The following is a 16,161-nucleotide window of genomic DNA, read 5'->3' as shown; positions in this document are numbered from 1 at the left end:
GCTAAAGCATAATAAATATGAACGTTTAAAATCTGAAATCATTCCGAAGGGTTACGTTAACGTTCGGAAAAATTTCTACTTTAATTGGAAAACTCATTCCAGATCTTTCCGTAATTAATTGAAACTTATTCCGAATGTTTTCACTATCATTTATAAGAAACATGTTTCAAGAATTGTTCTATTCTCAACTAAATAATGCTTCAAACCAATTCCCTTAAATTGAATCAACTATTTGTAATTTATGCGAATTCTCTAGCGGATTAAAGTTCATTTCAAGTGAATTCGCTATCATCCCGAAATAATTCTGATTGATTCCGCAACATTCTAATACATGTTTTCATCATATTTTAATTAGCAAAAGCAGAATAAATATGGTCCTTCCAAATCCGAAACGATTCCAAAGGCTTACGCTGGCATTCCGAAAAATTTCTACTTTAATCGGAAAACTCATTCCAGATCTTTATAAATTGGAAATAATTCCGAATGCTTCTACTGTTGTTTATGTAAAAACACGTTTTACAAACAAATAAAAAAACGCAAAAAAAATGTTCCAAACCAATTCACGTAAATTGAATCAACTTTACAATTGATGCGAATTCGCTAGCGGATTATAGTTCATTTCATGCGAGTCCGCTATCATCCCACAATAAATTTGATAGATTTGGCAACATTCTGAAACAGTTTTTCATTTTACCTAAATCATCCAGAGCATACTAAATATAGCTGTTGCGAATTCGAAATCATTGCGAAGGGTTACGACGGCCATCCAAACAATTTCCACTTTAATCGAAAACCTTGGTCCAGGTAAGTTACAAATTAGAACTCATTCCGAATGCTTCCATTGACAGTCATAATAATTTCAACGTTTTTCTGATTTCTTCCGTGGCTAATCCACAGCTTCTCCAAAACTGCCTCCTCATATATTTTGCTTTCTTTCTTTTTTTTAAGTTTTCTTTCCAATCATCTAATTGCATATCTATTGTTCCGTTAAGAAAGCATCATCGCTTTCGTTTAGTGGCGATTAGGTCTCTATTACTCGGTGAACTGGTGAGTTGAAAGCCTCTGTGCGCGCGGTCAATGAAATTAAAGGGTAATTATGGCAAGCTTCCGCGACACTTAACGAAGATAGATTTGGCGCGTGAGGTGCAAAATTACGGCACTAGCAATTTCGTCCATCCGAAGTGGAGATCGAGCGATAGTACGGGGAAGCGACATATTAGACATCAATTTCCATCAAGTTCCGCTCGTCGTAGTAGTTCCGTGATTCGGGGTTTCCACTCGGGACGCGACGCTGGAGCCGAAGCAACGTGATTTAGATTAACGGTAACATGTGAATTTCTGCTAGGTCAATAAATCATTTCGACAGACTCAGCTGACCAGTATCTGTAAAAGTGTGATAATTTATTTATCGATTAGCATTGGGAAAATGTTTGTGGAATTCTATAAAACGAAAACTTATTTCACGAGCAAGCAAATAGTTTTGTTTGCTACGAAATAAAAAAGAATGTATTTTGTGAGCCATACTGCAACCAACCATTTCTTTAGATTCATCAAGTAGAAGAATACTATTCTTTCAATTTCTTTAAAAAAATAGAAAGTAATAACAAAGTAGTTAAGAATATGCATTGCGGGACGGAAGAGAGCTTTCTTGTCTAAATCAAATTTGAAGGAACAAGTCGTAGGCCGAGAGCCATAAAGGAAAGGTGTTAGATTTTTAAGTTAGCTTTTTAATCTTTAAATTACTTTCTATGACTAATAGAAAATGTTCAATATCTGCATTACATTTTCTGATTCTTATTTTAAAATGGTTTTCTTAGCTTGATCGTGTTGTGGGAAGTGAAGAGTTAGGTGATTTGTACCTGCTGTTGCATCGGGATCGATTGCTCCAAAAATGGTAGCGGTTGTAGCTCTTGGATCCTACATCTGAGCTAGATTCGCAAAAAGAGTTTAAAATTGTTTTTTTTTTTTTTGCAAGTGACGTGTACAAATGAACTGGTAATTTGGAACTTGTTTTAAAATAAAAACGAATTAAAGTAAATTATAAACACCTTGAATAACGTATTTAAATATTCAGATATTCCATTTCGTATAAATTAGAATTTAGAAAGTTGCGAACAATCCGTTTAAATGTTTTTTTTTTTAATTCAGATTTCACTTTTGCCTTAAGAAATAATTATTTAGAGAATTAAACTTTAGAACTTGAAATCACTAGTGTACAATTATGGAATCGAATCGGTTATTTTACAATTCGACTAAGGATTGACATCGAATCGAAAAAATGTGATGCAACCCAGCGCGTGTTCGAATATTACATTTTTCTGACCTAAACTGATTAGTTTTGATTAAAAGTGATAATTTTACATCAATTGAAAGGACAATTCTTCATTTTTGCGTGAATATCTGAATACTCACATTTTTTCAATCATAAACAATAGTTTGTAGAAATTTGTCTCCTCGCTTGTTTTATAAAAAATATGAATAAACTTTTCAAATTTAAAAAATGGTAATAGTATTTTGAGGGAACGCCTCTCGCCGACAGAGAGAATCATAATTAGATTAAACTGAAACCATTTAATGAAGTTTTTTTCAGGTATTTTGATTCTATAAATTTCCTCATAGTCATTAACGTATTCCCGTCATTTAATTTCTATTTGCCGATAAACTTAATTTTTAAAAAGTCCCTTGTACATAACACGAATCAATTAAAGAGTAATTTAAGGTTTTCTGCCACTGAGTGCCATTTCCGTTAAATATAATCGGATCGATTTTTTTAATTCAAACACGCGCTAGGTTGGATCTATTTTTTCAAATTCAATCTCGACGTGAATCGGTTCAGATAATTTCCAAATTTAAACAAGCGCTGAGTTGAAACACTATTTTCCATTTGATATAAGATTCGATCGGCTTCGAAAAATTCGACTTTGAAAATAACCTTGGCTGAATCTATTTTTTGGGATTAAAACTCAGCTTAAAGTTTTTGGATTCGATTTCAACTTCAGTCGGTTTAAAAAAATTTCCACAGTTGAACATGCGTAGGGTTAGATATAATTTTTTTGGTTCAATTTTAATTTGGATTGATTTAAAAAATCATGAAAACGCGTTGGATCGGATCGAATTTATCTGACTCGGTCTCAGCTTAGATCAGTTAAAAAAATTTTGACTTTAAACGCACTCGGGATCGCATTAAATTTATCTGATTCGGTCTCAGTTTGGATCGGTTAAAAAAAAAAATCGTCTTGGAACGCATTTGGCATCGGCTTGAAGTTATATGATTCGATCGCAGCCTGGATCGGTGCAAAGAAATTTAAAGTGAAACACACGCTGGATTGGATCGAATCTTTTCGATTCAATTTTAGTTTGGATTGATTTAAAAAATATTATACACATGCTAGATCGAATCGACTTCATTTGATTCAAACCTAGTTGGGATCGGTTGCAAATAATTCAATATTGACACACGCGCTGGATCCGATACATTTTTTTCGATTTTATTTCAGTTTGGATTGATTTCGACAATTATGAACACGAGGAGGGTCGGTTCGAATTAATCTGATTTGGTCTCAGCTGGGATCGGTGTAAAAAATTGGAATTTAAGCGCACTCGGGATCTGATTAAATTTATCTGATTCGGTCTCCGTTTAGATCTGTTTTCAAAAAATCTACTTTAAAGACGCTCGGGATCGGATTGAATTCATTTGGTTTGTTCGCAACCTGGATCGGTTTCAAAGAAATTTAAAGTTGAACACGCTGAATGGCATCGAATTTTTTCGATTCAATTTCAGTTTCGATTGATTTAAAAAATATTGAACACAGGCGAGATGGAATCGACTTTATATGAATCTAACTTAGTTGGGATCGGTTTCAAATAATTCGACTTTGACACACGCGCTGAATCAGATAGAATTTTTTTGATTTTATTTCAGTTTGGATTAATTTTAAAAATTATTTTAAAAATTCGTCTTTGAACGCACTCGGGATTGGATCAAATGTATCTGATTCGGTCTCAGTTTGAATCCATTTCATTAGATCGCAGCCTGGATCGGTTTCAAAAAAAATTCTATTTGGACACACGCTGGATTGGATCGAATTTGTTCGATTCGATTTCACCTTAGATGGTACAAAAAGCGTTTTTTTAACTACATGCAATTCGTCCCCCACCCCTCCAAATTTACATTTCCGGAGAAAGTGTATCGGTAATTTTCTTTTCTTTCAAAATCAAAGCATTAAAACTTTCCACTGGGCACTTAAAAATCTTATTTGATCAACATAAGGAAATTTACGATTTTCGAAAAATTGAACTCATGCTCCAGGGTTTCTTCGAAACGTACCACACTTTTTAAGGATAGTATAGGAGTGACTACGAAATAAAACCATAATAATACCTTTTATTTTGACCCCCCCCCCCCCCCCCCCCCCGGAAGGTAGTGAATGAAAACAAATTTCGTAGTTAATTTTCTTATAAACACCTTGACATGATTTACACAATAAATTATTGTTTCTTTACAATATTTTTAAAACTGAGCAAGAGATGTCCAAATATAACAAATCTCTATTTTTTTAAACAATTTTTATTTACTCAAGCTGTTTGTTTCTATAAATCGAAAAAAAGAAATAAAATAGAATAGATAAAATTATTTTTTTAAATACATAGTGTATAGAAAAAATAAATAAACGTTATTTTAATTGTTTAAACCAATATAATTGGTTTGAAAAACTATTTTTCAGCAAATATTTTTTAAATCATGTTTTTTGAATTAAAAATAATATTGAATGATCTGGACTAGTAGTGAATTCTGTTAAAAGTTTCATGTTATTTTTTATAAAATTTATTATAACCATAAAAATTGTTATAAAATTTAAATGATAAAAGTGCATTTATTATTGCTTTCTTCATATTTTTAGAATTTTTACCATGAATAGATTATGAAAAAAGTACATTCGCTAATGTAAATTATGATTAAAGTCTTCACATTTTTTATGAATAACATTTATGAGGACGATGTGCTGTATTTTACGAAAATAATTCTATGTGTTATATATTCTATTATTGATCCACATGTTTTAATAGAAAACTGTTTGAACGAATAAATATGGGTTGAACAATCACATGATCTTTTTAAAAGAAATTGCTAATCCTCGAAATCATTGTTTATATTATTTTAATTCAGGAACTACGATTTTAAAAATATTGTTGAAAAAATAATTTGCTACACCAAGTTTATTTTTTTTATCAATTAGAAAGTAGTTCATATATTTTTTCTATATACTATTCATTCAGAAAAATAATTGTATGTATTCTATTATATTCTATTTTTTTAAGCTATAAAAAAACAGCTTGCGCAAATAAAAATTGCTTAATCAAATAGAAATTTGTTAAGTAATAGAAGAAATTTATTAAAATTATGTAATTATTCAACAAAAGGCAGCATACGATGCTAATATGAGAAAAAATTGGACATCTATGGCTCAATTTTTAGAAATTTTGTAAATAAGCGATAAGTACTCGTTATATTAATTTCCAAATTTGTTAAAAAAATTAACTACCTTAAACAATGAACAGAAATTAAATTTAAATCAGAAAACACGATAATTTTTTTACAATATTTGGGAATAAATAATTGTTTAAATTATCCATTAGTAATTATTTGTTAAAAAAGACGACAAAAATAGTTAAAAATGAGAAATAATAGCGAAAAATGTAGTTTTTTAAAATTTTTAGGTGATATTTGAGGCACTGTAGGGGGTTAGGGAGGCTTAAAAATAAAAGTTTCTGGTATTTTTTATTAATTAGACCCTCCTCTTAAATTCCTAAAAAACTTGGCATGTTTCAATAAAACCCTGGATAATGAGTTTAATGTTTTAAAAATACAAAATTTCCCGATTTTATTCTAATGGGATTTTAAAGTGCCCCGTAGTAAGTGTCAATATTTAAATTTTGAAAAAAAACGGATTTATTTCCTCCGGAAATGGAAACTAGAATTGCACTTAATTTGCAGAATTTCTGAAAATAAAACTAAGAATCGAACAATAACATTTGGATAACCACCATCAAATTTTTCAATTTTAATTTGGAAAAATATAAAAAATTTTCCTAAAAAAGAAAAGAATTCTTTTTCTGGACTGAAAATAAAAAAGAGGAAAGAAAAATCGGAAAGCAGCCAACCAATCCCCTGCGTTCTCTATTTTTATTCTTTCGTATGAACAGCAACGATTTTCAGGTATCTGGGAGAGGGTATCTTGATTTCGTTGCTGTTCACACATGCTTAAATTTTTCTTGCCTTAATACAGGTGCCTTATGAGTGTCGAAACGTTAGCAAATCATTTTTACAAATATTTTTTATAGTTATTTAATAATAATAAAAATAAAAAGGATAACGATAAGGATTTAGTTGGTTGCCTTTTCATTTTTCTTTTATCTTTTCTTTTGTCACAAAAAAAATCTTTTCCGTTTTAGGAAAAATTTTTTTTTTAAATTACAATAGAAAAATAGTATGCTGGTTGTATAAATTCGGTCGTTGGATTCTTGAATACATTTTGAGAAATTCTGTACATTAACTTGATTATTTTGACGTTGAATAGGATTTTAAATTTGATTTTAATCCAATTTAGATTTCTTAAATTGTGAATTAATCTCTAGAGTCAAAAATAATATTGCAATTTATTTTTGGATCACCAAAATAAAAAAGCAATTTTTAAAATACCTTGTAGCTGGCAATTTCTAATCGATATTGGATTTTTTCTTAGAAAAATTTGGCATTAAGTTTTACAGATATTTATGTGGCCTGATTTTTTTATTTTTGTTTTGTTTAAACTTTTATGTTAATGCAAAGGGAGAAGAAAACGTACATTTTTCCGTTTTTCTGTTTATCTTCGTAATATTATTTTTATGATCATATTTGCCGAGCTTCATCCAGAGATGTAATTACACGCAAAAAAAGTTATGGCATTGTCAAGTTAAATATTACAAACAAATTAACGTAAGAATTCGTCTACACTATGGATTCTTTGTTTGCAAAGTGAATTTTTGCATTCAAATCACTTGCTTTCATCGAAAAAATAATACTTGATCATAAAAATTTTTTATGCGATATTTTTTATTAATTTTATAAACAAATTATATAAACAAGTGCCTAGCGTCGACATTTAAAGGCTGACAGAAACTTCACTTTCCTTAAATTATATCGAGAGAGATGCTTACTCATAGAAAAGTATTATCCGATATTTTTATTAATTTTATAAACAAATTTAATGAGCAAATTCCCAGTTTGGACATTTTAAGGCCGAATGAAATGACTTTTCTCTTAATTTTCCTGAAATTATATAGCCAGTGATGTTTGGTGGTGAAAAATTATAATTTCATATTTTTCATCAATTTCATAGACAAATTATATAAATAAATTCCCGGTATAGACATTTAAAGGCAGAAAGAATTTTTCGCCATCCTAATTCTCCTTATGTGACGTGGGCAGTGATGTTTAATGATAGGAAATTATCATACGATATTTTTATTAATTTTATAAACAAATGATATAATTAAATTTATAACTTGGTCACTTTGAGGTCTAAAAAAATCCTTTCTCCCTGTCATTTTCCTCAAATAATATCTCAAGTTAGGTTTAATGATAGAAAATTATCATTTGACATTTTTTATTGATTTGTAAAAAAATTGTATAAACAAATACCTAGTGTGATTATTTAAAGACAGCAAAAAAAATTTACTTTTTTGTGACTTGTTAACAATTGCTAAGAATACTACTTTACGAAAACATCCACACCAGGTAGTTTTTTTATACAATTTGTTTAGAACATTAATAAAAATATTGGATGATAATTTCCGATCATTAAACATCACTAGAGACATCAATCGAGGAAAATGAGGAAAAAAAGGATATTTTTCGACCTCCAAATGACCAAGTTATAAAATTAATTATATAATTTGTTTTGTAAAATTAATAAAAAATTAGGAGAAAAAAATTTCTTTCTGCCTTTAAATGTCCACACTGGGTATTTGTTTATACAATATGTTTAAAATATCAATAAAAAATATCGGATGATAATTTTTCATCATCAAACATCACTGGTAACATTATTAAAGAAAATGAGGAAAAAAAGACTTCTCTCTGCCGTTAAATGGTACTTGGTATTTATTTATACAATTTGTTTATAATATTGATAAAAAATATCGGATGATAATTCTTCATCACAAATATCCGTTTTTCTCTTAATTTAAGAAAAATTAAGCGAAAAAGCGATTTCATTCTGTCTTTAAAGGTCCACAAAAGGCAATTTTTTATACAATTTGTTTATGTAATTAACAAAAATGATCAAATTATAATTTTTCATCATTTCGCTTCACTGGCGACATAATTTGAGGAAAATTAAAGAAAAGGCGATTTCATTCTGCTTTTAAATGTGCAGACTAGGCATTTGTTTATAAAGTTTATAAACGATATTATTAAAAATATCGGATGATAATTTCCTATCATTAGACATCACTGGCGACATTATTTCGCGGAAATTAGGAGAAAAATTTTCTTTCTGCGTTTGAATTTTCACACTGGGCACTTATTTATATAATTTGTTTATGAAATTAGAAAACAATATCTAATCATAATTTTCTATTATGAAACATCACTGCCGACATTATTAAAAGAAAATTAGAAGACAAAATTTCTTACTGCGTTAAAATGTCCATACTGGGTATTTATTTATACAATTTGTTTATGAAATTAATGAAAAATATTCGTCTGATAATTCTCTATCTTTCAGCATCACTGGCGACATTATCTAGGGAAAATTAGGAGACAGAAATTTCTTTCCTTAAATGTCCACACTGGGCATTTGTTCATACAATTCATTTATGAAATTAGTAAACAATATTGGATGACAATTTTTTATCACTAAACATCACTGGCGGCATTATGTAGCGAAAATTAGGAGAAAAAATTTCTTTCTGCCTTTAAATGTTCACACTGGGCATTTGTTTATGAAATTAATAAGCAATATTAGATAATAATTTTCCATCATTAAACATCCTTGGCGACATTATTAAGGAAAAATTAGGAGAAAAATTTTTTTACTGCTTTAAAATGTCGACACTGTGTATTTGTTTATACAATTTGTTTATGAAATTAATAAAAAATATTTGGATGATAATTTTCCATAATTACACATCACTGGCGATATTATTAAGGGAAAATTAGGAGGAAGAATGTCTTACTGCCTTAAAATGTCCACACTGAGTATTTGTTTATAAAAATTGTTTATAATATTAAAAGAAATAATAGCATGATAATTTTTCATCTCTGAACATCGCTGGCGACATAATTGAAGAAAAATTAAAAGAAAAAGCGAATGCTTTCTCTCTTTAATTGCCCACACTAGGCATTTGTTTATACAATTTGTTTATGAAATTAGTAAAAAATATCGGATTATAATTTTCTATCATAATACCTTACTGGCTTCATAATTTGAGAAAAATTAAAAGAAAAAGCCATTTCATTCTGCTTTTAAATGCGTACACTAGGCATTTGTTTATAAAAGTTATTAATGATATTATTTAAAACATCGGAGGATAATTTCCTATCACTAAACATTACTGGCGACATTATTTAGCGAAAATTAGGAGAAAAAATTTCTTTCTGCCTTTAAATGTTCACACTGGACATTTGTTTATACAATTTGTTTATGAAATTGGTAGAAAATATCGGATGATAATGTTCCATCATGACACATCACTGGCCACATTATTAAGAGAAAATTAGGAGGAAAAATGGCTTACTATCTTAAAATGTTCACACTGGTTATTTGTTTATAAAATTTGTTTGTAATATTAATAGGAATAACAGCATGATAATTTTCCATCTCTAAATGTCGCTGGCGACATAATTGAAGAAAAATTAAGAGAAAAAGCGATTTCTTTCTCTCTTTAATTGTACATACTAGGCATTTGTTTATACTATTTGTTTATGAATAAAATGAAACATATCGGATGATAATTTTCCATGATTACACCTCACTGGTGACATAATTTAGGGAAAATTAGGAAAAAATTTCTTTCTGCCCTTAAATGTCCACACTAAGTATTTGTTTATAAAATTTGTTTATAAAATTATTTAAAAACATCGTATGACCAATTTTTAGGATTATGTGATATTTTTAAAATGAAAGCGAGTAATTTTAATGCAAAAATTTGCAAACCAAGAATTAACAGGGTGGATTATTTGTTAAGTTAATTTGTTTATTTAAATTAACTTAACAATGACTTAATTTTTGTTGCATTCAACTACCTCTGTGCATAAAGTTTGGCAATTCTAATGATAGGAGAAAGTTTCACGAAGATAAACAAAAAAATCTACTTTTCTTCATTCTTTACATTAAAATAAAAGTTTAAAAAAACATAAATAAATGCTGAATTTTTCAATTAAAAATCAAAATTTAGTTCAGAATTTCCAGCTAAAAGTTATTTCGAACCACGTTTTTTGATTTCATCCCACTGTGGAACCCTCGTCAACACAATAGCATCCTGAAACTAAAATTTGTATAGGCGATAAGAGTCGATTCCGGTAGGTTATTGGGCATCGTATTACAATCTTAACGAAAGAATCTCTCGTAAAGAGGAGCAATCGCATCGACTCTTCTGTTGAGTCGTGAGCAAGAGTCATAAAACTTTTGGTACGAGAGGGTCGGTCGTAGAATCTTGGTTTTGAGAAATGTTTCAATTACAGTTTCTGTCTGGTCGTTGAATAGAGCGAGATGGACTGACAAAAGCTATGGGTTCTTGAACGTTTGAAGCTAAATGGCTATTGGCCAACCGCACAGTGGGGAAATTGTACATTTTTTAGTTCCAAATACGATTCCGGCTGGACCTGTGGACCGATTTTGATATATTTTTTTTAAGCTGATAAAATTTTAAAGAAATTTTTTGAGCCGGATTTTCAATTTAGTTTAAATATTAGTTTAGTTGTAAAACTATACAACAAACAAAAAAATGTTTATAAACAAATTATTCGTTGAAAATGTGTCTTTTATAATTTTCAATAATTTAACGTTTTTTAAGATATATTGCGACAAATTTTAATGGAAACAATATTTTATTGAAAAAAAATTCTCTTAAGACTATCCTTCTTAATATTATAAGCAAATCTAATAAGCAAATGAATTATTCAGGCATTTGTCGTCAGAAAAATTCGTCTATTTCTATATTAATTTTTTTAAATTAGGAACCTGATGATAATTCAAGAAAAAAGCTTAATTTTTTGAATTATTTTATGATTTTTCTAACAAATTTAATAAACAAATGCATTAGTTGGGCATTTGTCAACAGAAAAAGCTCGTTTTTTTTAATGTGAGTCCTTTCAATTGGAAATTTTACGATAATTTCAGTAACATTTATAATTGGTTGATTAATTTAATGTTTTTATTAAACACATTTAAATAAAAAATGCATTATTCGGGCATTTGTCGACGTACAAACTCTTTTTTCTTTTCAGTCAGTTTAACAAAAACATCCAATTAATCAACTAAATATAAATGTTGCTGACAATTATCGTAAAGTTCTCAATTTAAAGGACTGACATCGAAAAAAATTCGTAAGTAAATGTCTGAATAATGCATTTGTTTATTAAGTTTGTGTTAAAAAAATCAAATAGTGATGAATTTTGCTAAAATTATCATTAAGTTCCCAATTAAAAGGACTGGAATTACAAAAATGCGATTTTTCCGTCGTTAAGTGCTCGAATAATGCATTTGTTTATTAAATTTATTTGATAAAATCATAAAATTCGCCAAAAAATTATAAATTTTCTGAAATTATCATTAGGTTCCTAATTTTAAAAAATTGATATTGAAAAAAGGAATTTTTCCGACGACAAATGTCTGAATAATCCATTTGTTTATTAAATTTGTTTATAATATCAACAAGAATAGTCTTCGGTGAAATTTTTTTGAATAAAATATTTTTTTCATTCAAATTTCTTAAAATATAACTTTATAAAACATTAAATTAATTAAAATTATAGAAAACACTTTTTCAACAAATAATTCATTCATAAATTAACAATTTTTCTATTATTGTCAAGCACCGGAAACGTCAAATAGAAAAAGTTGAAAAATGTTTTCGTCAAATTTATTTATTTATAAAAAAATTGAAAAACTTAGTTAAAAATGAGGCTCGACAACTTTCCTTGAAATTTTATCAGCTTTAAAAAAAACATCCAAATCGGTCCATAGGTTCAGCCGGAATCGTATTTTGAACCAAAAAATGTACTTTTTTTCCACTGTGAACCATAAAGTGGGGGGGGGGGGGAATGACATTTTTCTTCAAAATAACATACAGCCAACAAATATTGACCAATTTGAGTAAACAAAATTTGAAAAAAAGCTGATAAGAATCCCAAGTGTTGTCGAACCTGACTTTTCAATATTTTTAAAAAAATGTTTAATAAATAAACAAATATAATGAAAAACATGGCCAATTTTCTATTTGACGTTCCCGGTGCTTGTTAATAACAAAAAATGTGTTAAAATCGCCTAAGTTGCATAGAGGAACATTAGTTAAAGATGTTCCAAGATTAGAGAATCAAAAAAAAAAAATGTTATAAGCAAATAATTTGTTGAAAAAATGTTCTCTACGATTTTCCATAATTATACGTTTTTTCAAGGTATATTGCAAGAAATTTGAATGAAAACTATACAATATATTTTTTTAATTCTTTTAAGATTATAATTGTTTATATTAGGAACAAAGTTAATGAACAAATGCAGTAATCAGGAATTTTTCGATAAAAAAATTTGTTTTTTCGTTGTCAATTCTTTTTAATTAAAAACTTTATGATAATTTCAGCAAAATTCATAATTTTTGTATTGATCTTATTATTATTTTTTTTTAATTTAATAAACAAATCCATTATTCAGGCATTCATCGGCAAAAAAAACCGATTTTTTCAATTCCAATCGTTTTAGTTGGGAACTTCATGACGATTTCAGTAACATAAATAATCAGTCGATAAATTTTATGATTTCTTTAAGCAAATTTAATAAACAAATGCAGTAATCAGGCATTTTTCTACAGAAAAATTCGTTTTTTCTATTTGAACTTTTTAATTAGGAACTTTATAATTACCTCAGCAAACCTCATAATTTTTTATCGATTGTATGATTTTTCAAAACACATTAAATAAACAAATACATTATTGGGGCATCTGTTAACGAAAAATTGATAATTCATTTGTTTACTAAATTTTCTAGAAAAAAAATCTTAAAATTCATCAAGAAATTATAAATTTTGCTGAAGCTATCTTGAACTTCCTAATTTAAAAACTTAACATGGAAAAAACGGATTTTTCTTTCGAAAAATGCCTGATTACTGAATTTGTTCATTACATTTGTTTAAAGAAACCATAATATGTATCAACAACTAATCGTTAACCAAATTATGTTTGTTCATTGTATAATATTCAAACGTCTTAAAATAATGTTGCTTCATGCAAATTAGGCATTTCAACGATTTTTCTGTTATTAACGAACCTCGGGAACATCAAATATAAAAAGTGGCCATTTTTTCGTAATATTTGTTTATTTATAAAAAAATTGAAGTAAATTCATAAAATTTGATTATTTAATAAAGATTGAAAAAATCTGACCGCTGCGCGGGCACATTCTTTGCGTTTTGCGTTTAATGATGTAATGTTCACAAGCCTTTGAAAATTAAAGACCCTAGCATCGGCACATTTTTTTGAAGAATGTGAATTCTCTTTTGTTAAAGCTCCTTCGACTTTAAGAAACACATTCTCATCAACGATTACGATTTAAACAACAACTAAGTGTTCTATAAAAAAATGTTCAAGAAAAATTCGAAAAAGTTTTTTATATTTTTTGGGAGAGTAACTTTTGTCTATTTTTTGTGATAGCTTGTGTCGTTTGTCGAAAACTTTAATTTTGTTATTTTTAATTTTATTTTTTAACGAATAAAACACAAACTGCGCATCTAAACAAAAAATAAAAATTTTAAATTGGTTGTCTCTTATTTGGATAAACAAATTTTGTCTGCTTATTTTTTTTCGTATATTGTTTCGTCGGACCAAAAATGTTATTTTCTTATGTTTAATGTTCTTTTTTACTACCAAAAACCAAAACTAAGCGTCCTATCAAAAAGTGATCAATGACCAATTTGTGAATTCTTTTTCGGAAGCGCAATTATAATTAGATCATTTTTTTGTATTTTGTATAGTTTGACAACAAAACCAAATTTTTAAAAATTATTTTTCGTAAGATTAAATTTTGAATTTTCAACTTTTCGAAAAAATTGAAAAAGTTGTTATGATTATCTTTTAGGGTTAAAAAAAATTAACGGTTTGACTTTCATGACTTTTTTTCATAACATGCGTTGTTTGGCTTAAAATGTTCATTTAATTTTCTTTTTTTTATTTGAAAATGCTTTAACTCTGGTAATTTTCTTTTAAACAAAAAATTCATAAGGATAAATTTTTCGAGTTTCCGAGTACTGTAAATAACCGCAAGTACAATTTTTTAATCTTGCAAAAAAAATGGCCTCAAAAATTTTGAAAATGCGCTCACTTTTTAAATTTTCGTCCAAAATAGCTGGTTCACGAACTCGTTCTTTCTTTTCAAACCATAAAAAAATGTGCATAAGCAGAATCAAATCTGGTCAATATTTCAAGAGTTATCATGCCTACGCAATAGCGACCAGAGACAGAAAAACACACACGTTCGTAATTTGAAAATGTCATAACTACACTAAGATGTTCCATTTTTAACCTATACAATTTGACATTTTTTTATTTTCAAAAAGTGCAATTTTTAATATCCAGAAATATTTGAATATGTATGATGAGTTATTAGAAAACTAAATATTTAAAACTGATTAATTTCAAAATATAATTTTTTGAAATGAAAATCCTCGCATGTTTAAGATTTCAGAGCGCTAAATTTATGCTTGGAACGTTACAATTTTAGTTGTTCTATTTGAAACAATTTTAATTTGTGAGTGGAAATTTTGAATTTTAAAACATTTAAAATTAAAATAATTCAACCTCAAAGAACTTAAGCATAAAAAATTTCGAATTGCACAGTTTTAATTATAAAAGAAAAATTTTTTGTTATTTAATTTTTTTTAATTGAAAAAGGAACATTTTTGCCAGCCAGCTATTTTAGACAAAATTTAAAAAATTAAATCATTTTTTAAATTTTTCATAAATTATTTTTCAAAATTTAAATTTTTCATGTTCGGCCATTCGCATTATCCGAAAACTTGAACAATTTATCCTTATGGTTCGTTTTTCAACGAAAACAAAATTTTTAAGGTTTTAGCATTTTCGAAATAAAAAAAACTAAAATTTAAATTTTAAGCCAAAAAACGCACGATACAAAAAAAGTCTGGAGTAGAAAAACGTTTTTTTTTAAAAGCCCTACAAGATTATCACAACAAGTTTGTGAATTTTTGTAAAAAATCGAAAATTTGGCACAAAAAATAATATAAAATTTTAAAAAACCATTTTGCGGTCAAACTATGCAATATCCAAAAAAGATATCTGCTTCAAAAAACTTTTTGATAGAACACGTTATTTTTCCGTAAAAAATTTTGAAAATAAAGACATTAGATTTTTGGATAAATAACACAAGCAATTAGGAAAATGAAGAGACAAAAGTTGCTCTTCTAAATGAGAATTACGAATTTTTCACCAATAATGTCTTTAAGGATGGGCAGTTTTTGTTTGAATCATAAAAAATAACAACAAATATATTTAATTATTTGAAAAGCAGCACAGCGTACGAACAGAATCAATAGACAAAAATACTCAACCCAGAAGAATCTTCTTTGTAATTGATAATTTTATATAGGACGAGTACGTTTTCTTTTAATCGTAAAAAATAAGATTGAAAATACAAAATTTTATTTTTTTACTGACGACACTAGAGACGAAAAAAATCAACTGTAAAAAGTTGGTCAATCAAGAAAGATCCACAAGTTTTTTTATAAACTCTTGTTACAAATATATATTTAAAATAAAATATTTTCAAAATTTCATATATTTGAAATGTAACTCTTAAAAATTTCAAAACTTGAAAGTGTAAATATTCAGAATTAAAGACCATTTTTTTGGTAAAAGTTCACAAGTAAAAATCATGCAAATTGAAAGCT

This window comes from Belonocnema kinseyi, chromosome 1 (assembly GCF_010883055.1).
Source record: "Belonocnema kinseyi isolate 2016_QV_RU_SX_M_011 chromosome 1, B_treatae_v1, whole genome shotgun sequence".
Taxonomy (NCBI): Eukaryota; Metazoa; Arthropoda; class Insecta; order Hymenoptera; family Cynipidae; genus Belonocnema; species Belonocnema kinseyi.
This window is presented reverse-complemented; position numbering follows the sequence as displayed.